Source organism: Aethalodelphis obliquidens, unplaced genomic scaffold, assembly GCF_003676395.1.
Source record: "Aethalodelphis obliquidens isolate GAN/ISIS:26980383/991018 unplaced genomic scaffold, ASM367639v1 scaffold66, whole genome shotgun sequence".
NCBI lineage: Eukaryota > Metazoa > Chordata > Mammalia > Artiodactyla > Delphinidae > Aethalodelphis > Aethalodelphis obliquidens.
Window position 1 is genome coordinate 7,751,328 of NW_020838010.1, and position 27,562 is coordinate 7,778,889.

Consider the following 27,562-nt stretch of genomic DNA (forward strand, 5'->3'; position numbering starts at 1 on the left):
CTGCATGAGCTGCTTGTAAATTTTGGAGATTAATCCTTAGTCAGTTGCTTCATTTGCAAATATTTTCTCCCATTCTGAGGGTTGTCTTTTCATCTTGTTTATGGTTTCCTTTGCTGTGCAAAAGCTTTTAGGTTTCATTAGGTCCCATTTGTTTATTTTTGTTTTTATTTCCATTTCTCTAGGAGGTGGGTCAAAAAGGATCTTGCTGTGATTTATGTCATAGAGTGTTCTTCCTCTGTTTTCCTCTAAGAGTTTTACAGTGTCTGGCCTTACATTTAGGTCTTTAATCCATTTTGAGTTTATTTTTGTGTATGGTGTTAGGGAGTGTTCTAATTTCATTCTTTTATATGTTGCTGTCCAGTTTTCCCAGCACCACTTATTGAAGAGGCTGTCTTTTCTCCACTGTATATTTTTGCCTCCTTTATCAAAGATCAGGTGACCATATGTGCATGGGTTTATCTCTGGGCTTTCTATCCTGTTCCACTGATCTGTATTTCCGTTTTTGTGCCAGTACCACACTGTTTTGATTACTGTAGCTTTGTAGTATAGTCTGAAGTCCAGGAGCCTGGAAATCATGGCATATTTTTCTGATGGGCTTATTTCGCTTAGCATAATGTCCTCAAGTTTCATCCATGTTGTAGCATATTTTAAGAGTTCCTTCTTTTTTAAGGCTGAATAATGTTTCATAGTATATATATATATATATATATATACACCACATTTTCTTTATCCATTCATTTGTCAATGGACATTTGCGTTGCTTCCACCTTTTGACTATTGTGGCTAATAGTGCAATGAACATGGGGGTGCAAATATCTCTTCAAGGCCCTGTTTTCAATTCTTTTTAATATATACCCAGAAATGGAATTACTGGATCATATGGTACTTCTACTTTTAATTTTTTGAGGAACTTCCATACTGTTTTCCATAGTGGAATGATGCCATGAGATTTTGTGGGAAAATATGGTGGTTGTCTGCTTTATGCTGTTGGGAAGGAAAACTTTCCTCTTCTTCCCTTCTAGGTTCTTTGGTTGGTCTGATGATTAAATTGACATAAGACAGATTAACAGGAGAAAAACAAATTTAATTTAATTTAGTTTTGTATGTATGTGATCCCCAAAGATATGAGGCTTAAAGAAGTGACAAAAGCAGACAGCTTTTATACCTTTTAGACAAAGAAAATAATAAATTTGTGAGGAATTGACAAGCTGAAGTTTGGGCTTGGAGTAAGTGAGGAAGTAACAAGGTTTGTTTATAGAGCCTTCTCAGGCAATTCCCCACCTCTGGCAATAAGGATGCCTTCTATCCTCCTGACATAAGGAGGATACACTTCACATGCTTTCAGGGAGACAAAAGAGGGTCAGAGTATCCTTTTGTACTGCTGCCAAGGTGATAAATTTTGGTGTGGCATATTCTGCTCCCCTGCAATGCCACCTTCAGAATCCAGCTACCTGTTTTAGAACTATCATCATGAACCTCTGTTTATTTTCTGTTCCTTGTATATCCTCTTGCAATAATAGGTCCCATATGCATACTTCCTGCTGTGTAAAGATGTACTTCCTCTTATTGATCATAAAACCATCTTAAGTTATAAGGAGTACTCCCTAGATCTAGTGTTAATATGTGCCTAATGACGTCAGGCTCACAGTTTTTTATGTCTGTTTACGTTGACTTCGCACTGCCACCATTCAAATCCATTTCTGTCGCCACAGACACCACTGATGCCTTAGGTCACAAGGCATCATGAGGGGAAATTCTTTTCTGTGCCCCCAAAGGACTCTACCCAAATTAGCCTCCAAATCCCCAGCCAAGATTTCAAAGTTCTCCACATCAGAATCCCCTCCTATTCTCTGAACTCATTTTCTATTACTGCCTTACACGTGTACCTTTCATTCCAGCCAAACAGGATTATTTGCTCTTCCTTAATCATGCCCCATTTATTTTTGAACTACAAGCCTTTGTCATTCCCTCTCTCTGGAGCACCTGCCATCTAACAAATTTGATTGTTGGAAAACTACTCATCTTCAAAGCTTTGTTCAAAGCTCTTGTGAGGATGCTGACCTGAATCCCTTGCAAACACCCTCTTTTACTCCCTACGAAAAGCCTCCGCTGCAGCCCAAATGGTCTATTCATCTTCCCACAACCATCCAATGCATATGTCTGTCACTGTGACTTTGTTCATGATGTTTTCTGTGTTGAAATCTCTTAGGGGAACTAAAGAGAGCCCCATCAAGTTATAAACCAAGAAAAGAGAGGTATTTGGGCATTCAGAAGAAATTTATAGTTGGGAGGATTAGGAAAGCATTTCAGATAACCTTGAACTATGGATAAGATTCTCATAGGCAGGTATTGGTAGATTCCTTTGTGAGAGGGGAACTACATTGAGTCTAGCACAGTGTCTTACATAGTAGGTACTTAATATGTATTCTTTGAATGAAGGAATGAATACATAAAGAATGAATGGGTCAATGTCTAGCTATGTCTATATCAGTGTGATTGAGTTGATCACATCCATTTTCTCTCTGTTAGGAGAGATTTGGAGCAACATAAGAGCACCAGATGCTTGAAGGGAGATGAGGCCCTAAAAGTAGAGATAAGTCAGTGGAAGACAAAAACTGTTCAAGCCTGAGTAATGCAGTTTTAGGCTTATAGGCCTTGCCCTACCCTTACCTCCTGAGGTAGGCCTCACTAAAGAGTACTCCACCTATTTGCTCCTAGATCTGGGCATTTTCTACTTGCCCATTTTCAAACTGCTTCCCTCAAGTTTCATAACAGAACTTTATAGTTTCATTATGCTGACTGTATCCAGAGTTCTTGCAATAATTCCCTTCGCTCAAAACTTGGAGTTCCATTCTAGTGATAACATGAGCTTGTATTTGAAGTTTTCAAAGTGATTTAATATAAATTATATCCAGTGCTGCTTATATGCTTGCTTTATCATAGAAATAATCCATGATGCAAAGTTGGCATGGGAGGTAAGTTCTACATGCTGGCGATGTCATATATAACCTTAATTAACAACATATAGGCATGAAGTAATGCTATGGGGCATGAAAAGAAGAATGAAAAGTGGGTCTCACTCCTTAGAATTTACTGATTCGTTGTCATGAATATGGAAAAGAAAATTCAATTGTCGAGTGACATCAGCAAAATCGCAGCATAGGAATTTGTAGGGCTCATTCCCCTTCAGCCCAGAAACATCAATTTGAACAGCTATGAACAAAAATCCCTTCGTAAGAGCCAAGGATTCTAGGTGAGGGATTACCATATCTGGGTGAAGTGCAAACATAGGAAAAGATGCACTGAGGAAGGTAGGAAAGATAGATTCACACCACTCCTGTCTCTCCTGCCCTAATCCCGAGAGGCCCAGTGCAGAGAGAGACACCATCCCTATGGGAGAAGGAGAGTGAAGTGAGTGCCCGCCTTCACTGCCAGAGCTGGCCCGCCCCAGCACCAGGCCAGCGGCCACAGCACTAGGTGATGCCCTGTGGGGTCCTGAGAACCCAGGCCTCCAGCTCACCTCAGTGTCTGCCAGCTCCAGTGGCTTCAGGCAGCTCCTGCAGCCCTACGTGGCATTTTAAATACAAGGCTCCCGGTCTCAGGGTCAGAAACTCAGGCCCCAATCCACCCTGACATCTGCTTGGGTGGTTGTAGGTGGCTTCTGTGGCCCCAGGCACCTGACAGGCTCCTGTGAAACCAGGTTCTTGGCCTACACTGGTGCTGGGAGACTTTCATGACACCAGCCTCCCCATGGTTTCCTTCAAACCCAGGTTCCTGGCACATCCCATCGCTGGCCAGCTCTCCTGGATCTTGATGGCTTCTGTGGCCCCAGGCTCTCTATCAACCCTTGCAAACCTAGGCACCAAGTAGACACCCTACATCAAGCTGATTACCACGGAACCAGGCTTTCAAATCATCCAGCTCCAGGCTGGCTCATGGCCCCAGGCTCCTGGCTCACCCAAGGGCCAGACCAGCCCCTGTGGACCAAGATTCCAGACCAGATCATATGGACCCAGGCTCTCAGTCCACCCATTCACCAGGTCAGTCCCCACGGCCCTAGCCTGGAGGTTGGCTCCTATAGACCCAGGCTCCTGGCCTGCCTAAATGCCAGATGGGTACCCAGAGACCAAGCCTCCTGGTTATAGGCTGACTCCAGCTACCTCAGGCTCTGGTCTTGCTCTAGTGCCAGGCCGGCCCCTGTGGTCCAACCTCTAGGCAAGCTCTTATGAAACCAGCCTCCTGGCCCACATTAGTACCAAACTGGCTCCCATGGACCGAGATGCTGGGCCCACCCTAGTGGTCTCTGGTGACTAGCTGGTCCCAGTAGAAGCAGGATCCAGGTCTGCCTACAAAGACCCAGGGCATAACTCCATCAATACAGACTCAAGCTCAGGCTCACCCAAGTGAACTTGGACTCCAGGCCTGCCCCCACAGACCCAGGCACCAAGCTGGTCTCTATGTACACCAACACTAAGCCCATCTACTGACCCAAGCACCAGACCTGCCCAGTCCAGGACTCTAGCAGCAAGCTCACCTGCAGACACCACCAGATGGCTAACCCAAAACCTCTGAACAGGTTAACTGGTAAGGAGCTATGCCTGCCAAAATCAGTCTTAAAGACGAAGAGGTGGCTGCTTCCTCAAACATGCAGTGCAAAGCCATAAGGATCATGAATAATAAAGGAAACATGATTCCACCAAAGGAAACTAATAACTCCAGTGACTGTCCCTAAGGAATGGAGATCTATGAACTGTCCAACAAAGAATTCAGAATAACTCTCTTAAAGAAATTCAGTGAACTATAAGAAAACACAGATAGACAACTAAATGTAATTAGGAAAACAATGCATAAACAAAACAAGAAGTTCAACAAAGAAATAGAAACCATTAAAAAATCAAGCAGAAATCCTGGAGTTGGAGACTATAATGATTGAACTAAACAATTCAATGACAATCATCAACAACCTATTACAAGTCTTGGTAAGGATGAGAAGATAAAGGAACGCTTTGTACACTGTTGGTGGGAAAGTAAATTGGTATAGCCTCTATGGAGGACAGTATGGAGGTTCCTCAAAAAATTAAAAATAGAATTATCTTATGATCCAGCAATTCCACCTCTGGGTATATATACTAAGAAAATGAATACACTCTCCTGGGATATCTGCACCTCCATGTTCATTGCAACATTATTTACAATAGTCAAGACATGTGAAAACAACCTAAGTGTCCATCGTTGGATGAGTGAACAAAGAAAATGTGACATATATATACATATATATTTTTTTAATTAAAAAATTTAACTGTCCAATGATCATGAAAATATGCCCCACCATACTGCTAACCAAAGAAATGCAAATTAAAACCTTAAGAAGACACTATTTATAATTCATTAGAATTGCTAAAAAAAAAAAATCTGATAATACCAGGCTGATAAGAATGTGAGGTACAAGGAATACTTGTGGAAGTGTAAACTGGCATTGCCTACCTGGAAAGCAGTGGGCAGCAGCCCCTAATGAAACTCAAATTGCATACCACCAACTGCCAACAAGTATAAATAGGTATCGTACTGTACCTAGGCATCTACCAAAGGGAAGCTCTTCCGTGAGCTCTTCCACGAGTTCAAGGAAGCACGTATATAATGTTCATCATGTCATCCATTCAAAACGTGTTTATTGAGTGCCTACTATATACCTGGCACTATTCTATGTGCTGGAGTTACATCATTGAACAAAGCAGACAAAAATTCCTGTTCTTGCAGAGCTTGCATCCAAGTAGAGTGAAATACTGTTTGCTATATAGAAAAAACAAAAATTGTCTAAATTTAGACCAAGTAGAAAATGAATAACAAAAATAACGTTTTTGTCAAACAATAAAATGACATTAAACAGTTAATATATCAAAAAACTAGATGTTTCTCATTACTTTGAGAAAAGTAAGTTGCAGAATATGTAGTGTACAGCATTTATGTAAATGTTTAAAACAAAAACATGTTATATACTCTTTGTAGGTACATGTATATATAAATACATTGTAATAAAAAAGGAATGGAAGGATACCCACTAAACTCGTGATGTTGGCCCCTGAAGAGAGTGTGTGTGTGGATGGAGAAAATGAAATAGAATTTGGGATGGACACAAAGATTACTCCTTCAATTTTACCTGTAAAGTTTGATTTATTTTATTTAAAAAATGTAAGACAAAAATGACAAAATGTTAATAATTTTCTATTCCGGGTAGTAGGTTTCCTGTTTTTTGTTAAGCATTTTTCTTTTTTTTAATGCATTTATCTCCCCTATTGAGTTATCAAAAAAAAAAAAAAAAGGAAAAGAAAAAATAATTAACCAAAATAAATCAATGGATGATAAATGCCAAATAAATGATATGCAAGTTCTTCCTTCCTTCCTTCCTTCCTTCCTTCCTTCCTTCCTTCCTTCCTTCTTTCCTTCTTTCTTTTCTCTCAGTAATACAAGCACAGAAGACCAGAGCCCATTTTTTTCATGGTGACCTTGGCACCTGTCCATATCTCAACTCAGTTGCAATACAAATGCCTATTGTCACAAATAAAATTATCATCAGACCTACCAGTTCATAACTATGGTTGGAAATTGTATCATCACTTTGGCTTATCTCAGCTTTTCCCCCCCAACAATGTACATCCAGTCATGATCAGAGACAATGCTCAGTTTAGAGCAAGGAATCAAGTTGGAAGATTTTATATTAACTTCCTAGAAATATTAAATTGTCTATAAAATGTGTATGTTTACATATATATTGTTGATAATGTAATAGTGCTTACAAATTAAATATTTTAATTTTAATATGGATTGGTAGAGGTTATATACCTTTATGCATAAAGGTGGATAAAAGTGTATATTAGTTCATCGCTAATTCAACACAAATGAGGGAGAGATACAGAGAGAAGAAAAGGATAGATGAGGCTTTTTTGGTCATCAAGCACCAAGCATTTCAGTTTTTATTTAAAAAGCAACAGATACAGACAATATATGTGTCCATGTTATAGGCTTATGGAACTTAGTTTAGGGTTTATAGTCTGTGGAATGAAGTGAGTTATAGGGAATTGGGTTTTGTTCCTTACTATTGCAGTTGCAAGAGGTCGGTGATATCCTGCAGACTAACAACTCACCCAGACAACTCTCAGAAACTACTGCTGCAGCTGCTGATTGCTTGTAAATACTTTGGTTGGGAGAAAGCCTTTCAAATGATGAAAGGAAAACAAACCTCATCCTTATCTATATAATCAACAAGGGTCTATTTAACCAGAAAGCAAGTTGGTATTGTAGATGGATTCTGTATAAGCTTTTGTGTGTGGGTGGGGGCATGAAGTGTGTTTGTGATGTGTGTGTGGGTGTGTGTGTGGGGGGAGGTGCTTTTAAAGTCCCCCATCTCGGGAAGGGTGAGCTGTGACAAAGCGAGAGAGAGGCATGGACATACATACACTACCAAACGTAAGGTAGATAGCTAATGGGAAGCAGCCGCATAGCAGAGGGAGATCAGTTCGGTGCTTTGTGACCACCTGGAGGGTGGGATAGGGAGGGTGGGAGGGAGGGAGACGCAAGAGGGAAGAGATATGGGAACATATGTATACGTATAACTGATTCACTTTGTTATAAAGCAGAAACTAACACACCATTGTAAAGCAATTATACCCCAATAAAGATGTTAAAAAAAAAATAAAGTCCCCCATCTCATTAAAGCTGCATAGCCTACATAGCTAACCAATAAGTCTCTTTCAGTATAAGCCTAAAAGCATATAGGAAAAAAGGAGTGTATGTGGCAAGTCCATAAGTCAAGGGGAATGCTTCCAAAAGTCACATGAGAAAAATCTGTCTCCTCACCTTGAGGTCACACCTTGGTCTTCTGAACTCATCGTTGCAAAATGGAGACCCTATGACTCAGTTTTGCTACCCTAGGGCTCAGAAACCCAGATATTGGCAAATTCCAAAGCCGAGTATAGAAGCGAAAAGAAGAATTGAGAATAAGCAGTAGGTAGCATGTTGTTAAAGCCACATGCCAATGCAAGACATGACAAACGGGCCACCTATCTGAGTCAGTACTTTAACTATTGCTTATAATGGGATGAATTCAACTTGAAAATGGTCACATTGGTATGCACCCTCATATACTGTTGGTTCTTTAAATGCAGAGATGTTATAGTGCCTTGTATTTGAATTGCCCTGACAGGCGGTGGTTATTAAGCAAGAACTCCATTTATGCCATAGCGTGATCTCATTTGTAGAAGGGCATTTGGTTTGTACGGAGACTTTTAGAGTGACTGAGATCTAGTTATCTTACCTCTAAAATGTAGACCAAGCATATTAGGCATCTTCTTGTCTCTGTCTACGGGGGTCTCCGTGTTACAGCATGGGGTCGATTTGCTTCTGTTCTGTTCTGACCCATGTGACCAGCCAAGGTGATGAAAAACATCTTAATAAACTTGGCAAATCTTGTGTTGGTGGCTGGGGGATAAGAAAGTCTTACTCCAGATATCCTATAAGCATTAGAAAACTATAGATATCTTTTAAATTGTAGCCTCTGACACCCACTGTGAGAAAGGAACAGTCTTATTTCTTAACAGCCATCTTTTTTTTTTTTTGCAGTACGTGGGCCTCTCACTGCTGTGGCCTCTCCCGTTGCGGAGCACAGGCTCCGGACGTGCAGGCTCAGCGGCCATGGCTCACGGGCCCAGCCGCTCCGCGGCATGTGGGATCTTCCCGGACCGGGGCACGAACCCGCGTCCCCTGCATCGGCAGGCGGACTCTCAACCACTGCGCCAACAGCGTAGCCATTGACAGCCATCTTGACTGCACGGAAAAGCATTGCCACCGTTACTTAAGGTCTGTCTGTCTGTGATCAGGTATATAAAGCAAAAGTAATGGAAAGGTCCTTGCCCTCTTACAACCAATAAACCAAATACAACACTGGCATAAATGGATATAGTAACCATGTATATTTTAATATTTAATAGAAAAAATAATATTTATCCACATTGAATAAATTTAGTACATGATATGAAAATAAAGCAGTTAAAATATATAAAGTATTTTACTTTTCTATTACTATAGCAAAATCTTACGATAACCATGAATATAACTCAATTTGTGATTGGCTCCCATACCCCACCCTAGTCTCTTTTCAAGTAGGGCTGGGTTATTTTTCGGAGGTGGGCATAAGGGCACTGAGGGATGACTAAAGGTATTGAAATTGAGTGGACAACCTCCATTAATAGATGCCAAGCTGCATCTGGGGGCCAGAGGGATTTTATTAGTGCAACAGGACTCTTGAAAATGGAGGCCAGCTAGCTCTCCCAGATCACCTGGTCACTACAGGCAACCTTTTGATAATGCAACCCTACAATCTACAAGATTGAATTTTGAACTCTACTTGTCAGTTTAGGGCAGAGACTTTTACTATACTACTATCGCTGTCTTAATCTAACTACTACTACTGCTAGTATTACTACTATTTAGTTAGCAAGAGCTACTATATATTGAGTGCTTTAATGTGTGTCAGGATCTGTGCTTTATATAAACATCTCAATCCTTATAATAACCTTAAGGGATAGGTAGTTACAGGAATATTATAGGTAATATTCCCATCTTACTGGTACAGTAGCTCAGAGAGGTTAGATAATTTTCCCAGAGTCACCCAGTGATAGAGCTGGATTCAGGTCCAGAGTTTTTGATGTCATATCCCCAATGCTTAACAACCACTATACCACATTGTATACTTCCTTTTCTTATTGTACACTGTCTTTGCTTATAGTCCATAGGAAAACTAATTAAAAACACAAATGTAGCCAGGATAGGCCCCCTTTCTTGATCTGTTTCTTCCCTCTCCTCTCCTAACTAAAGAGAGTTGAAATGCTAGCCAAGAAGACTGCATTGCTGAGAAGCTGGGAAAGGAAGAGGACTGTCTCCACCAAGGACCTGTTTACTTTTTTAATTAACAAAGTATGAGGAGACTTCTTCTGCATGTTTCAGGACCCAGAATGGAAATTTATACCGTTACATGCTCGTAATGGAAATGTGTTTTATGTTTAACAACTTCAAAATGAAACACATTATTGATGCAATATGGACCAGAAGTGTGGCCAAACGCTTAACTAGAAAAAAAAACAAAATGAAAACAATGACCCAAATGACCAAATTAGACTAAAATTAGTTAAAGCATAAACTAGCAAAACCAAGGAAACTTCTAACCTTTCCCAATCAAATTAAATACACATATGTAGCTGGTTAAAGATTTGACTTTCTAAATTTTAACAAAACCATCACTGCCACTTGTATATTGGTGAGAGACACTGGAGTCATGCTCAAGTGGACTTTAATTTGCTCATATACAACCTAGGCAATGAATAGGTCCAGAATTATACAAATATACCTACCGTGTAAGTCATTTCAATTTTGTCTCCGAAACTTTTCATCTGTTTTATACAAAAGGGACAATACAATGTTCTTCACTGGGTCTTTTTCCCAGAGTGAGATTCAGAAAGAGGTTGTTTTGTTTTATTTTGTTTTGATTTGTTTTGTTAGACTTCAAAGGTTGAGGGTTGGCTTCATCACATGCCTCAGTTACAGCACACCATCCCCACTGGTCCCTGCAAGGCCCCGCTCTTTTTTTGGTATGTATCTATCTCTCATCATCTATCTATCATCCATTTGTTCCATTCTTACCTCCATTCCCCCACTTCTGTTATCCTCCCCTTACGATTGGCAGCCATTCTAATGCATCTGATATGTATAATTTTATTTATGTTTTTGTAAAATGCCTATTCTTATTGTACGTACAATATATTTTAAAATCTATATAAATGGCAGTGTTCTGTAGACCTCACTGGTTTCTTATTTCTCACTCAACATGAGATATAAATACACATACACACAAATATATATGTGTGTACATATATTTGTATGTACATGCCATATATATATATATAGTTATCCAAAGCATAAAATCACAAAATAAGACTTTTCTTCTGTATTACCTTTCCTAATTAGTTTTACCCAGTCTTTCGGGGAAGGTGCATGTCAACTGTGAATTGTGGAAAGTGAAGTATGGCTACACCAAAACACTGATTTTATTTTGAAGAATGTGGTGTTACCTTTAATGGAGGGTACATACCTCTTCTTGAAGGAGAGCCTCTTTATTTCTTCCAAAACAGGATGTGTTGACCAACTGACATTCATACTTCAGGGTCTCCTTGCTGGTTCTCTAGTCTTAATAAACCTCAGGAATAAAGTATAGGTTGCTTGTAAGTATGGGTTTTGTGTTGTGATGGCTGTGTATGCACAGCTGTCTGATTGCTCAAACCTGTCTCAGCCTGTCTGAATGAACAGCACTGAAACAATTACTAAAAGGTAGTGAAAATGGAGTATCATTTGTGAGGATGAACTGGACAAAATCAATATATATTTTTGATGCGTTAGGAAACCCGAATTCCAGTCCTAGCTCGACTACAAATTCACTGTGTGACTCTGGACAAGGCGTCTTTAGGCCTTCGTCTATAAAATGAGGTGAGTCGGACTAGATAAACTCTAAGGTCTTTTACGGTGTGCTGTTACTCCAGGCTCCTATGATTTGCGCTTGTGGCTCCATGAATACTCTATTTCTTCTCCTCCCTACCTATCACCCGATTATACTGGGAAAAACTGGTAAAAACAGTAGATTAGTCTGCCTTTTACTTTTTTCCATGAGCGTTGGAAAATGAGAGGCCCAGGAGTAGGAACAGGTAACAATAGATACCTTTGAGAAGCAGTGCCAGCAAGTTAGAGGTGGCCATAGACAGAGGTAAGACGGTAAGACTTGCTTTAGAGAAAGCTATTGTGGCTTGTTCACAGAACTAAGAAACAAAAGTGTGTACTGTTGAACAGATAATAAAAATGGTCCCTGGGACAGAAACTTGAATCTGCTAGGCAGGACTAATGATTTTTCAAAATATTATGTTCAAACAGCCCTTTCTGCGGGAAAAAACCTTGAAAATACTCTCTCTGTGTCTGTGCTTAAGGCAAACGTATATTGGTTGAATGAATATGCCTGATGTCCGTTGTACACATATCCAGAAAAGTACTCAAATGGCCCAAGTCTGATGCAGTGACATATTTCAAGACTGTTATTCAACGTGTAGCTGAATTTTCTCCACAGATATTGCAACATCCTCGGCCTAATTCTCAAAGGCCTGTTGGGACTGGAGGGGGTTGGGAGATCATTGATCCAAGTCTGAGACTGGCTGGGAGTCAGGAAATGAACTTCAAATGCATCATTGTCCCGGCTGGAGAAGGCCTGCTGCAAGGCAGAATTCAGCATCGCCCCAGTACAACCCTAGCAGGACCCTTTCCAAGACCATAAACTTTGCCTTTTCCAACTCCGTCTCCAGACCCCTGCATCCCTCCAGTGCTTCACCAGCTCTCACCCCTTCTTCCAATATTCTGGGTTCCTAAGAACCTCTTACGTAGCATAGTGAGTATAGTCAGTATAGTCTCCTGCATGGTGTCTTCTTGGTATCTGGTGCCAAGCCCTGGGCTACGGGGAAGGCAGGTCTTAGACCAGGGTCGAATACTGGCTGTGGCAATGGCTACACATAAATTCTTCGGAAAGATATGATCCAAGATCTTAATCTGATTGGAAAGATCAGATCACTGTGGCCCAGAGAGGTTAAATAATGCACTCATGCTTATACAGGTAATCAAGAGCAGAGTCAGGGTTAAAAAGGAAGTCTGTCCTATTACCCCTAACTTGGTATTCTTTGGACCAGTGTGTGTGTGTGTGTGGGGGAGGGGTGGGGTGGGGTGGTGGGTGTGTCTGTATGTGTGATTCTCTTCTTGAGAGTGTTCAACTACCGATCTCTGACAAACACTTTACAAAAGGTGCCTTGGTATACTGTGATGCTAAGAGCAGTCTCTGAAATAAGATCAGAGCTTGAATCCTGGGTAGAATACTATAAGGTATGTGACCTTGAGCAAATAGATGAAGCTCTCTGTTCTGTGATATATTTTGCCTAATAATATAGCCACTCCATGTTTCTTTTGAACAGCAGTAATGTGGACTATCTTTTTCAATCCTTTGAATCTATTTGTATTTTTATATTTAAGGTGCATTTCTTGTAAGCAGGATATAGTTGGATCTTGCTATTTAATCCAATCTGACAATCTCTGTCTTTAAATTGGAGTGTTATATTATTTACATTTAATGGGATTACTGATATGGTCAGATTTGAGTCTATCATCTTATTTGTTTTTTATTTCCCCCATCTGTTCTTTTGTTCCCTTTTTCCTTCCTTGCTGCCTTTCTCTTTTGATCAATTGAGTACATTATGATTCATTTTTATCTCCCTTTTTGGCTTATTAACTCTTTGTGATTTTAGTGGTTGTTTTAGGATATATGGTTTACATCCTTGACTTATCACAGTCTGCCTTCAAGAGATATTATACTGTTTTACATATATTAATAAAGATCTTAGAACAGTATACCTCCATTTCTTCTCTCCTGGCCTTTATGTTATTGTTTTCATGCATTTTACTTTTATGTATGTTTTTAACTCCACAAGACATTTTTATTACTTTTGTTTAAACAGTCAGTCAATTATCTTCAGCAGATTTCTCTCTCTCTCTCTCTCTCTCTCTCTCCCTCCCTCCCTCCCTCTCTCTCTTTCTTCCCATGTAGTTACCATTTCTGGTGCTCTTCGTTCTTCTGTGTAGATTCAGATTTATATTTGGTATGGTTTTCCTTCTGCTTAAAGGAGGTCCTTTAACAGTTCTTGTAGTGAGGGGTTCCTGGTGATGAATCATTTCAGCTTTTGTATGTCTGAAAGTATCTATACTTGCCTTTTTTTTTCCAAAGATATTTTTGCCAGGGGTAGAATTCTAGGTAGATACATTTTTTTCAATACTTTAAAGATATTGCTACACAATTTCTTTTTTTGATTGGTTCCCATGAGAAATTCACTGTCATCCTTATTTTTGTTACTCTGTATATAGCAAGTTCTTTTTCTCTGGGCACTTTTAAGATTTTCTCCTTATCACTAGTCTTAAGCAATTTGACCATAATATGGCTTGGTATAGTTTTCTTCATGTTTCTTGTGTTTGTAGTTCATTGAATTTCTTTTTTTTTTTTTGCGGTATGTGGGCCTCTCACTGTTGTGGCCTCTCCCGTTGCGAAGCACAGGCTCCGGACGCGCAGGCTCAGCGGCCATGGCTCACGGGCCCAGCCGCTCCGCGGCATGTGGGATCCTCCCGGACCAGGGCACGAACCCGTGTCCCCTGCATCGGCAGGCGGACTCTCAACCACTGCGCCACCAGGGAAGCCCCATTGGATTTCTTGTGTCTGTGAATTTGTAGTTTTCATCAAATTTGGAATTTTTTCAGCCAATATTTCTTTTTTTTTTCTGCCACTCATTTCTCTCTGTTTTTTTGTGACTCTGAACATGTATATTAGGCCAATCAAGCTACCCCATAGGTTTATTTCTTTACTTTTTCTTCTTACTCTCTGTATTTCCTTTTGAAGAGTTTCTATTTCTATGCCTTTAATTTCACTAATATTTCTTCTGCAATGTATAATTTTGCTAATCCCATGCAGCATACTTTTAATTTTACACATTGGAGTTTTTATCTGCAGAAATTTGATGTGGGTCTTTTTTTTTTTTTTTTGCGGTACGCGGGCCTCTCACCGCTGCGGCCTCTCCCATTGCGGAGCACAGGCTCCGGACGCGCAGGCTCAGCAGCCACGGCTCACAGGCCCAGCCACTCTGCGGCATGTGGGATCCTCCCAGACCGGGGCACGAACCCGCGTCCCCTGCATTGGCAGGCGGACCCCCAACCACTGTGCCACCAGGGAAGCCCTGATGTAGGTCTTTTTAAAAATATCATCTATGTCTCTACTTAACTTTTTGAACATATTAAATTCAGTCATACAAATGTTTTAATGTCCTTCTCTGCTAATTCTAGCATACGTGTCATTTCTGGGTCAGTTTTGACTGATTATTCTCCTCATTTTGGATCATGTTTCCTGCCTCTTTTCATGGCTGTTAATCTTTGATTTGATGCCAGACATTGTGATTTCACCTTGATGACTGCTGGATATTTTTTGTAATTTTTTAAAAAATAAATTTATTTATTTATTTATGGCTGCGTTGGGTCTTGGCTGCTGCGTGCAGGCTTTCTCTAGTGGCAGTGAGCGGGGACTACTCTTTGTTGTGGTGTACGGGCTTCTCATTGTGGTGGTTTCTCTTGTTGCAGAGCGTGGGCTCTAGGCGTGTGAGCTTCAGTAGCTGTGGCACGCAGGCTCAGTAGTTGTGGCTTGCAGACTTAGGTGCTCCGCGGCATGTGGGATCTTCCCGGACCAGCGCTCGAACCCGTGTCCCCTGCATTGGCAGGCGAATTCTTAACCACTGCACCACCAGGGAAACCCCTATTTTTGTATTTCTATAAATATTCCTGAGCCTTGTTCTATGATGCAGTTAATTTACTTGGAAATATTTTTATCCTTCTGGGTCTTGCTTTGATGATTTGTTAGGTAGTTCTGGAGCAGTGCTCAGTCTAGGGCTACTTATTTCCCACTACTCAGGAATGACCCTTCTGTATACTCTGCCCAGTACTCATGAATTATGAGTTTTTCCAGTCTGGATGGTGGGGATAGGTACTATTTCCAGCCCTGTGTGAGCACGAGGCAGTTTCTCCTAATTTTTTTCAGATGGTTCTTTCCCAGCCTTGGTTAGTTTCCTCATACACGTACCAATAACTACTGTGCTGAATACTTAAAGGCAGCCCTCTGCAGATCTCCAGAGCTTTCTGTGCAGCTCTCTCCTCTCTGGTAGTCTGTTCTCTGAACTCTATAGCTACATTACTGTCACAGAACTTACAGCTGCACCTGTTTAACCAAGGGAGTCCACTGCCTTTGCCTCAATTCCCACTCTCTATGCCATAGCTCAGAAAATATCTTAAGATAGTAAGTTGGGACAATTATAGGGCTCACCTTATTTGTTTCCCATCTCAGTTATCACTGTCCTTCACTGATTGATACCCAGTGTCTTAAAAATTATTTCTTCATGTATTTTTGTCTGGTTTTGTTTTTGTGGCTGTTTTAAGTGGGAAGGTAAATTCCATCCTTAACATTACATCTTGGCTGGAAAGTCCCAAATGAACTTCTCTAAACATCAGTTTCTCATCTGGAAAATGGAAATAATAGAGTTACCTATGGCATTGAGTATTTGTGGAGATTAAATGAGATAATACATGTGAAACTTTCTCATAATAGCAGCTTGATAAATATATATTATCTTTCCTTCTCCTTCCTCATATGCTAACATACTTCTCCACACCATTCCCACCAGGGGATTGCTCCTTTTAATGGCCCTCAAGGCCTAGAGGGGCCGTTTGAACTGTGTCTGTAACCAGTGTAAACTGTCAGTCCTTTTGAATTCATTCTAAAAACTTGTTTGGAGACAGGAAAAGAAGAGAGTCACACCTGATCTATCTTAAGAAAATGGATTGAAATAAGTAGGTTCATATTTCCCCCAGTGCTGGGAGTAAGTAAAAACAATCTAACTCTATCACTACTTCCAAGGGACAGTAATTTTTTGTTAGCTATTTCTCTTCCAGAGCTTCAGAATTGATGGTGAGAGACAGAAAGGGGGGGCCGGAGGGGGGGAGAATATTCATCATTATAACACAGATAGACCTTTAAAGGTCTATGTGTTATTTTAAATTTGATATTCATTGTGCTTCAGGACAACTAGTGTTTATTTTCATAGCTTAGTTAAGTCTACGGATCATTTCTAGATAGTTGTCTATGCCCCCTCCAGGAAAAACATACTTTCGAGTGAGGAAGGGCCACACCCTCTTAGAAAGCTGGATAGAAAGATTGAAAGAGGTTCAGATGGGAAAGGAGGGCAGACACCCAAAGATGGTGCAGGCCAAGAAGTGAGTCATAGCTAGCATGCAGTGTTCAAATGTACTACAGAGTATAACTTGACCTTTAAAGAAGGAAAAATCTTTCCAAAGATTGAGTCAATTTACACTCTGCACCTTTCCCATGAACATTTTAGAGTATTGTCGTGGTGGCCCCTGCTGAACAGCAGTTCATTCATTCAATTGTTTATTCAATTAACAAATATTTATTCAGCATCTACTATGTGCATAGCACAGTGTGAGGGGCAGTGATGAGTAAAATATGGCATTTCTTATTATGGAACTTCTATAGTCAAACGGCTGCCAAAGGTAAGGAGTGACCCTAACTGGTGTTCTTAACTTTAACATAATCTCACACTGCCAATCCACTGTGGGAGTTGGGAGGGAAATGAATCTTTTAAAATTGTGGTTCAGGGCTTCGCTGGTGGCACAGTGGTTAAGAAGCCGCCTGCCAATGCAGGGGACACAGGTTCAAGCCCTGGTCCGGGAAGATCCCACATGCCACGGAGCCCGTGTGCCACAACTACTGAGCTTGCACTCTAGAGCCCGTGAACCACAACTACTGAGCCCATGTGCCACAACCACTGAGCCTGTGCTCTAGAACCCGCGAGCCACAACTACTGAGCCCATGTGCCAGAACTACTGAAGCCCGCGCACCTAGAGCCCACGCTCAGCAACAAGAGAAGCCACCTGAATGAGAGGCCTGCGCACAGCAGTGAAGAGTAGCCCCCGCTTGCTGCAACTAAAAGGAAAGCCCGCGCGCAGCAACAAAGACCCAACACAGCCATAAATAAATTTCTTTAAAAAAAAATAAAATAAAATTATGGTTCATTTTAGTCCTGACCCTGTAGCTTTAATTCAATCTTACACACTCACATATCACAAGCCCCTAAACCAATAAAGTTAAGCCCCATTTTCAGCATTCACATAGGAACTACCATGCATCTCTCTGGACTTGCCTGCCTTTCCATTCCTACACCACTATTACTGATTCTTGACTTGTTTCACATTTTTCATGCTGTTCCTGCCCTTTGGATTTGTCAACCTCAACTGACCATTATATATCAAGGTGATTCTCTAAGGACCTCAGCTTAGCTTACTTACCTCTCTGAATCTGTTTTACTCCTGGATATCTCAGGTAGGGCAACCTCTCCTGTTCATGACTCCCATTGTGTCTACACTTTTCCTGGTTCCTGGGAAATCAAAATAGGGCATTATAGAATTTAGACATCAGGCAATAGGGAGCCTACTCAGGAAGTACTTCAGAAATTTATTTCTTCCTTTGACATGTATATATTAAGCAGCTACTATGTGCCAGGAGCTCTGCTCTGATAAAGATACAGTCTAGTGGGGGAGAGCTGCATTAATTTTTGAAAAGCACAAACAAATGAACATGACAGTAACGATAAGAACCACTGAAGAACTAGGTCAGTGCTGTGATAGAAGAAGATGGGCTAGTGGCTACTTGAAATAGGGTATTTAGGAAAGTCCTCTCTAAAGAATTGTCACTTAAAGAGATGTGTGTGTTCGGTAGCAGCCAGCCATACAAAGATTCATTTGGGGGAAGAGCTTTCTAGGCAGAAGAAACAGCAAGTGAAAAAAAAAAGCCCTATGGTTTGTAAGAGGAACAAAATGGAGGAGATGTGAGCAGGGACCAGATCTTTGGTTCGATTTCATGACCATAGTATGCTGGAAGCTTCCCTGCTTTGTGTTGCTGGGATCCAACTCCTTGTACGGAACCTCAGACCAAAGTCAGGAAGTCTGTGTTCTACTCTTACTCTACCATGAATTTATGTGTCTCTTTTAATGAGTTGCTACTCTTTTTTCTCCTCTATGTTTTCTCATTGGAAAATGAGAGGATTGGATTAGACTTTCTTTAAGGTCCCTTCAAGCTCCAATATTCTATGATCTATAAAAACAACTTTCAAAATTCTGACTGAAAGCTCTGATCTGTGGGTTAGTTTCAGCTAAGCTGTGTCAAACCTTGTCACTTATTTCTGGGGATATAAATTGTAAGTGATCTATTCTTATATAGATTTTACATTCTAATGAGTTTTCTCAAAGTTAATTTTAACATATTTTAATTATCTCTGGAATAAGGGATAAGACAATATCTTTATCCTCAATTACCTTCAAAACGTGGCTTAAAAAAGACTTCTTTAGGAATTTTGAAATTGTGACAATCTGTATATAGATGAATTATTGAAGATGCTTGAATGACAGTTTTTTAAATAAATAACAACTTTACTGATACATAATTCATCCATTTAAAGTATAACATTCAGTGGATTTTAGTATATTCAAGAGTTGTGCAACCAGCACCACAAAAAATTTTACAGCACTTTCATCACCCCACCCTACACCCACCCTGTTGCAAAAAACAAACAAACAAAAAACCCCTCATACCCATTTGCATAAATCACAGTTTTTAAAAGCCCACAGGAATCTCTCATTTTTAGGACGTGTCATGAACTAACATTCAAGAGGATGATCTTTTCTCTTGGATCTCTGCGATAGCTAATTTTAGAGGAATTGGTTTATCTCATTCCTCTAAAATAGCTGTGGCTGTGGTTTGTAAGTTTATGATATAACCACGATAGCAGCATAGTAAAGAATGAATTCACCTTGGAAATGGTAAAACCCCTGTATATCCTGGCTCCTCCCTTACCTCTTTGGAGCAGTCCCTCAGAGCTCTCTGAGAGGCTGTCTTCCAGGCTGAAGTCATCAGAAATTCTGCTGAATAAAACATAATTCTCAACTTTTAGGTTGCGCTTTTTTTTTTTTTCAGTTAACGTATCTGTCTACTTGGTATTCCAAATTCGGTCATCAAGAATGGTCACTCGGGGCTTCCCTGGTGGCGCAGTGGTTGAGAATCTGCCTGCCAATGCAGGGGACACGGGTTCGAGCCCTGGTCTGGGAAGATCCCACATGCCGCGGAGCAACTGCGCCCGTGAGCCACAACTACCGAGCCTGCGCGTCTGGAGCCTGTGCTCCGAAACAAGAGAGGCCGCGATAGTGAGAGGCCCGCGCACCGCGATGAAGGGTGGCCCCTGCTCGCCGCAACTAGAGAAAGCCCTCGCACAGAAACGAAGACCCAACACAGCCAAAAATAAATGAATTAATTAATTAAAAAAAAAGTGTACAAGTTGCTTTGTTACAATAAAACTAAATGTGTGTATAAAGTAAGCGGTGAGACAATGTTTGTAAAAAAAAGCTTTTTAAAAAAAAAAAAAGAATGGTCACTGGGAGGTTTCTTGGCTGTTTTCTCTCAAGCACATCCCAACAGCAAGCTTACTCCAGGGCTAAAGAAAAGGTACTTCTCTGAGAGGCATCAACTTGAAGGTGCTTTTATTCTGTAGCGTTAGCTAACATAAAAGACATTCTTGAATATTTAATAGTGCTCCTACAGGAGACGCCAGTTCCCACCCCAGACCTACGGGAGAATCATTAACTGAATTTTTACAAGTACCCAGGTAGTTCCCATACATTAAAGTTTGAGAATAACAAAACGCAAGAGGGAAGAGATATGGGAACATATGTATATGTATAACTGATTCACTTTGTTATAAAGCAGAAACTAACACACCATTGTAAAGCAATTATACTACAATAAAGATGTTTTTTTAAAAAAAATGCTCCTAAAGATATCCACTAGGTTAAGCAGGACTCCCGGAACTTTTATGTAGTAGGTGTGGGGTGGGGCCTGTAATTCTGCATTTAAAACAAGATCCAAAGTGATGCCAACGTTGCTGGTCCACAGACCACCAATGAGCTGGCCTTTGATTTTGTGTGATTCTGTAACCAGAATAGAATACAAAAACCCAAGTACACACATGTTTACCTAAGTTCTTCCGTGGTTTGACTTACAATGTATCTAATACAAATACCTGCTAGCCTATCTTGAGTGTTACCTAGGAGAATCTGTGTGTCCATTACAGAAACAAATTACTTTGTAATTACTTTATACTTTTTGAAACAAATTTCAATATGTGACCTCGTTTGATCCTAGAATGCCTGCCTTTATTCTATCTGTATAAGCCTTCCGGGCACTGAGGATGTGGCAATGGGAGGGCAGCTTTATTTGGTCTTAGACCGAAACTCAAAACACTAACGCTGGATTGTTGAGCTGTTGACAAATAGACTGGCGCTATGTCCCTGGCACCAGGAATTTCTAAGGGTACTCTGGGAGGAAAGAATTTTCAAAACAAGGAGTGGCCTCTTAAGAAGTAAATGGGGCTATCGGAAAAATCATGTGCTGTGGGGTTCAGTCTTAAGACAGCAGGGTTTAGGGACTTCCCTGGTGGTGCAGTGGTTAAGAATCTGCCTGCCAGTGCAGGGGACACAGGTTCACTTCCTGGTCCAGGAAGATCCCACATGCCGCGGAGCAGCTAAGCCCATGCGCCACAACTACTGAGCCTGCGCTCTAGAGCCCGAGTGCCACAACTACTGAACCCCAGTGCACCTACCGCAGCAAAGAGTAGCCCCCCCGCTCGCCGCAACTAGAGAAAGCCTGCGTGCAGCAAAGAAGACCCAACGCACCCAAATCAATCAATCAATCAATAAATCAATCAAGTATGTTTTCTGACCATAACCAAATAAAAAAAAAATAGCAGGGTTTAACACTTCTGCCCTTTTGCTCTATTTCAGTGGAGACAGAGGAGGGAGAGGGACTCTGATTTGGTAACTACCAAAGCCTGAAACACACTAGAGGAACTTTCCTAGCTGCTTTGGGGATTGTGTGACCAGTTATTACTTACAACTTCTCTCTGCTTTTTTACTTCTTAACAATGGTTTCTTAATCAAAATGCAAATAGTAATTAAGTATAAAAGCTTCTCTGAGGTGTTTTGTTGATGATTAAGTAGAAGCCAGATGGCAAAGTTGCAGACTAGACTGAGGAGAGGGAAAGCATGAGCTGAACTATGGACTTCGAATGCCTCTGCAATGTATTTACTTTGCTGCTGAGCTATGTGCTGGGCCCATGGAGAGTTTAGAATATAAACTCTCGAATGTCTTTATATTCTATATATTCTTTAATATTCCTAAGTTGTAATGGTAGCCAAAGCAACTTTGGATACCATTGGCTGAGAACAACCACTGACATATGGCAAATAGCTCAACCAAAGGTTTATTTCTTAAGTATTCAGAAGACTATAGTACTGTGAATTCAATAGACACTTTGAAGAGCAAGGCTTTTAATGCAAAGACCTCACAGATCTCATCATGATTAGAAGCAAACATTTAATACCTTATTGATTGAGCCATTGTTAAGAAGCTAGTCAAAGGCAGAACTGGTGATGGCTCCCATTAAGTTACAAAGGTTAATCAGAAAACTGGTGGCGCAGTGGTTGAGAGTCCGCCTGCCGATGCAGGGGACACGGGTTCGCGCCCCGGTCCGCGAAGATCCCATATCCTGCATAGCGGCTGGGCCCGTGAGCCATGGCCGCTGAGCCTGCGCGTCCGGAGCCTGTGCTCCGCAACGGGAGAGGCCACAGCAGTGAGAGGCCCGCGTACCGCAAAAAAAAAAAAAGAAAACCGAAATATTGACTCAATTATTCAACAAATATTTATTGAACACTACAAGGCAATGCAGATAAAACAGAAAACAAGTTTGGCATGGTTTCTTTGCCTTTAGGAAGGTGACGTTTTGACAGGGGAGAGAGACAAAAAGGACAAGAAATAGAATAGAGGAATAGACTAATTTCAGAAGGGGATTGCTGCTAAAAAGTATATTTTAAAAGGGTGTTTTGATAGTGATTAGGGCCACCTGATTTAGAGTTATGACGGGAGGCCTCTGTGGAGGTTGTGACTTCTAATCTGAGATCTGAAAAATGAGAAGTGAGACAGATGAAGAGCCTGCTGAAAAGCTTTCCAGTTACAGTGTTTATGTTGAAAGGGCTTGAAGTGGTGAGGAACTTGGAATGCTCTAGAAATAGACAGAATGTCAGTGTGAGACTACATTGCTCGGCATCACTTCATCTTACTTTAGCAGCCAGTGAATCGCATGGGATTGGGGGAAGGGGTCAGTGGCTATTTAATGTTGGTATTCTCTTAGACCCCCAGTTATTACAGGCCCCCTCCTCTAACTCTAGCCACAGTTCCTCAAGGGGATGCCTTTTACACCCAAAAAGGGGCAAAGTGTCTTTAATGTGCCCTGAGAAGTGTCATACCTTAGGGTCTGGAGTGTTTCTGCACCTTGACACGTTTTAGCAAAGCAAAATGAGCACTGTTGGCTATACACACTCCAGGACCCTGCATTGAAACAGGAAGTAAGGAGACTAAAGTATGTGAGTCGGGGTGTTGAGGAAAGCCAATGTTGCTGAGGCTCAAGGAAGATGACACCTAGGGAGAGCACATCCCTGCCCTGAACTTATTCCCTCCTCTCCATTACTCACTATCACTGTCCAGCCATCAGCTCGTCGTTATATTTTACCTGGATTATTGTAGCATTCCTTCAGGTGATCTCCCTGCCTAGAGTCTCTCCTCCCTCTGGTCTTGTACATTCTCCATACTAGTGGCTTTGTTTTTGCACGATTTGTTCATGTTTCTTGTTTTCATTGCTATATTATAAGCTGCCAGAGAAGTTGGGATAGTGTCTTAATTATCATCCTCCCACAGTAAGAGCTGACTCTTCATTGATTCCATAAATGTATATCAGCAGAAATCCCTATCTAAAGATTTTGTCCACCTTCTACTAAACGACTGCACAACTCACTCACTAAAATAACTTACACCAATACCTGCAAGATCAAAACCTCTCTGCTAAAGACCGGAGACTTGGGATGAGTTGGGATGAAATTCCGAATCTGTTACTGAACTCAAGTTTTGGCTGTTTACCACCTGAAAGACAAGTGTTAGTTGGAAGAGGAAAGGTTGCTTTATTCAGGAGGCCGGCAACCTGGGGAGGAGGCAGACTTTTGTCCCAGAAGCAGCTCCAAAGATTCTGCTCGGCCATAAAAGATTTTAAAGGGGAAAAGAGGAAGCTAGTCTCAGTTAATCATTTGGGGAGGGGGTCAGAGTCTTTGTCATCTTTCACTGTGTGCAGACTTGCTGACTCCTTGTACTCTTTCTTTGGATGCTATCTTGTTCATGTAGCTTGCTTGCGGGATTACTGAAGGGGAAGCTGGGGAAACGATCTAGTCATCTGTTAATTACTTATACTTCATTTGTACTTCTTTAACCTAAGAAAAGAATCAACATGTTAGGCAAGGCATTGTGTGATCAAAAGAGCTAAGAGGTATGCTTGGGCCGGAGGTCAGTGAAGCATGTGGGCACCTGGTGTAAAGGTTGAGTTAAAATATGGCTTGGTGAAGTCTATTATCTGTTAGCTTTTAGGGGGTGCTTACAAATTCATTGACAAGTTCTTGGACCTGCAGAGCTAAAAGTAACTCATTAGCACTTGAAGTCTATTGGCTTCAATTTAGATGGAAGAAAAATATCCAAAAGGCATTAAATGTCTATAAACACAGATAACCAACTGTATTAGTGAAGAGCTAGGTTCTCTATCAAATTTTCTTTAGATGTTGTTGTTTTAAAATTTTTATTATGGAGGATTTCAAACACATACAAAAGCAGAGATAATAGTATTATGATCTACCATGTACCCATTACTCAGCTTCAGCAATTATCAATTCATGGCTAATCTCGTACCATTAATACCCTCAACCACTGTCTCCCTTCCCTATTGTTTTGAATCGAAACTCAGACATCATGTCATTTCATCTGTAAATATTTAGTATGATTTTCTAAAACATAAGAATTTTTTAATAAATAGAACCACAATTAGTACACCTGAATAATTAACATTAATTCCTTAATGTCATCAAATAGCCAATAAGCATTCAAATGTCAAATTGTATGACACATACCATATTTGTTTCTTTGAATTCTGATAATAAGATCTACATATTATGATCGTTTGTATGTTTTCTAAGTCTCTTTAATCTACGGGTTCTCCTTCCACTTTCCTTCTGGTTCTTGAAACTTATCTATTGAAGGAGCTGATTTGTTTATTCTTCAGAGTTTCCCAGATTCTGGGTTTTGCTGATTTCATCCTCATGGTGTACTTTAACATGTCCCTCTGCTCTCTCTATTTTCTGTAAGTTGACAGTTATAGCTAGTGTCTTAATCAGATTCAAGTGGAGTTTTTTTCTGGGGGTGGGTCAAGAATGCTTCATAACTTTTCTGAGCATCAGCTCACTAATCTATAAAATGGACCCAATGGTAGAACTTACATCATAGAGTAATTGAGAAGATTAAATACAACAATGTTTATAAAATGCATAACACAATGTCTCCCACCTCGGCACTCCAAAAAGTTAAAAGTAAAAAACATGGCACTTGGGAAAGAGGGACACTTGATAGATGCCTGGGAGTAGCAGAGACACAACAAATGTTTATTGAGAACCTATTGTGTGCAGGCACTGATCTAGATGCTGGAAGTCAAGTGATCTTCAAGACAAAATTCGTGTATGATCTCCATGAGCTCAGTCTGGTGAAAGAGACAGGCATGTGAACATATGGTAATGATAACAGTATGGTAAATGCTACAGGGGCTATGGAGTCCAGTAGATGGGCACCTAATCCAGACTAGGGAGAAAGAAAGGCTTTCAGGAAGAGCAGAGTTTTTGATAAGCTAAGAGTTAGCTGAAAGTTGGAAGAAGGGAGAATGATGTTGAGATTTTGGAGAGGGGTGGTGTTTCAGCCCAACTAAAGAATAAGTTGAAAGGCACAGAAGACAAAAGAAGAAAGAAGAATGAATTTGGGAAACACATTGTAGCTCACTACAGCTAAAGGACAAAGTTCTTATGAGAAAGTGGCTTGAGAGTTCTGGGGTTGGTGGGAGGGGGTCATGAACAGTCATGCAAGATGAGGTTGGAGCATTAGGCTGGGGATAGGTTGTGCTTTTTAGGCAATGGTAAGGTGCTTTGTCACTGTACTGAAAGCAATGGAGAATTGTTGAAGGATTTTAAGTAAGAAAATGTCATGATCAGATTTGTGTCCTAGAAAGGTCACTCATGCTAAGAGTGGAGAGTGAATTAGTAAGACCACATGCTTGGGGCTCAGAGATCAGTTTAGGAGGCTTTCAAAAGTCTAAATGAGAAATGCTGAGACTTGAATGTAGGGCAAGGAACTAAATGGGAATGGAAAAGAGGAGCAGACTCCAGATAGATTCAGGACGTAAGACGTGAAAAGACTTTGTTAAGAAATTGAATGACACTGCATAGGGTATTATGAGAGAGGAGAGTCAGTTGAGTCCCACGTTTCTGTCTTAGGTAAATGGGCTGGTAGGAATGCCATTCACTTGGGTTAGCAATATCGTAGGAGGAACAGATTTGAAAGAAGGAAGGGAAAATGATGGGTATGGGTTTGAATGTGTTAAGAATTACCCAAGAAACATACTAGTGGAGATGTCAGATGTCTAGAGCTGAGGAGAGGAGTCTGGGCTGGAGATAAAGATTTTTATTTTTTTCCCCTAAACTTCTGTATCAAAGCATAACAAACATACAAAAAAGTACACAAATTGTATGTGTACAGATTAAGAAACTTTCACAGTGTAAACACACCTAGGTAATCATCACCAAATTTAAGACATAAAACATCACCAGAGCCCTAGAGCCTCCCTCAAACCCTCTCCCAGTGATTATCCACCTCCAAATTTAACTATTATTTACACTTCCATCAGTTTAGATTGCATTTGCAAGCTTTTGAACTTTACATAAATAGAACCATAGAATACATATTCTTTTTGTGTCCAGCTTCTTTAATGCAACATTATGTTTGTGAGATTCATACACATTGTATTTTTGTGTAACAGGAGTTTATGACTTTTCATTGCTGAATAGTTTTCCATAGTATGAATACACCACAAATTATTTATCCATTCTATTGTTGCTAGATATTTGGGTTGTTTCTAATTTTGGACTATCTAAATGAGTAACTATAAATATATTTCTACAAGTGTTTGATTGCACGTATATGCATTTTTGTTGGGTAAATACCTAAGAGTGGTATTGATGGATAATAAGGTATACATTATGCTCAAATATAGTACATGCTGCCAATCAGTTTTCCAAGAGTTGTCCCAATTTATACTCATTGCTTCAGAATAAATAGAATACAAATCTGGAGGAACTAAAAAAAATACAGAGAACTACTTTCATAATGGGAGATAATTTACTCAATAAACAATAAAATAAGTAGACAAAAGAGTGCAAGAATATGAAAGACCTGAACATGTTTTAATTTTTAATATGGTAAGTGTCAACAAATATAACTCACAAAACAAAAGCTCGTTGGGGGTTTTAATAAATTTTAGGAGTGTAAAGGAGCCCTGAAACCAAAAATTTGAGAACCACTACCTAGAGATTGCAATACAAATTGTTGACTTCATACAGTTAATATAAATTAATACTTTTACCCCTTCCTTGATAATGTCATGACCTGATACTAGCTTAAGCTCATTGATCCCTTTCAGTCTTTCCTGTTGTTGTGATGCTTCTTAACTCTACGTACATATATTTTTGACCACGCAAGACTTCATTATTAACTTTTTGTATAGTCAATATTAATTTACATTTACCAAGATATGAATCTTCCCATTGTTCTTCAACCTTTCCTGAATTTATGTCTTTTGATAAGGGA